The sequence below is a fragment of the Nestor notabilis genome, unplaced genomic scaffold (genome assembly GCF_000696875.1).
Source record: "Nestor notabilis isolate BGI_N333 unplaced genomic scaffold, ASM69687v1 scaffold18330, whole genome shotgun sequence".
NCBI lineage: Eukaryota > Metazoa > Chordata > Aves > Psittaciformes > Psittacidae > Nestor > Nestor notabilis.
Genome location: NW_009909898.1, coordinates 3,997 through 4,559, shown reverse-complemented (window position 1 = coordinate 4,559; position 563 = coordinate 3,997).

Here is a 563-nt window from a genome sequence, read left to right as displayed (position 1 = left end):
CGCTCTGATCATAGCCTCACTGTCACTTCAAAGCGCCTGCCAGGCTCAGGTGGGCTCACATGCAGCTTCCGCCCCATAGCTCTATGCCTCCTGACCTACAGTCCCGCTTCTCCTGCCCCACAGGTCCCAGATATACTGGGGTCCTCTGCTCCAAGGCATGGGATTCCAGTGTACAGCACTGGGTACCAAGGTACACATGTGGTCCTGAGCAGTGATGGCAGGAGGTGATGGCTCCCCAGGTCTGGCACTGTCCTGCCTCTGTGGGGCAGGGCTCCCAGTCCCAAAGCAGCCACAGCTGGGGACCTGGGGGTCCAGGCAGGGATCCAGGGGGACTGCAGTGCCAAGGCACAGACAACGGAGATGAGCTGGCGTGCAGCATCTCTATGCCCAGGTCTCACACAGTGTCACTGGGACAGGGAATCACCATCCAGGCATGGGTGCCCACCATGCTAGGGAACTGGGGACTGCCAGTTCCCTCTGCCCAGAGTAACACAACACCCCCCACGCCCTGTCTCCCATCCCAGCCCAGCTCAGGAAGGAATTTTCCATTCCTGAATGGAGGC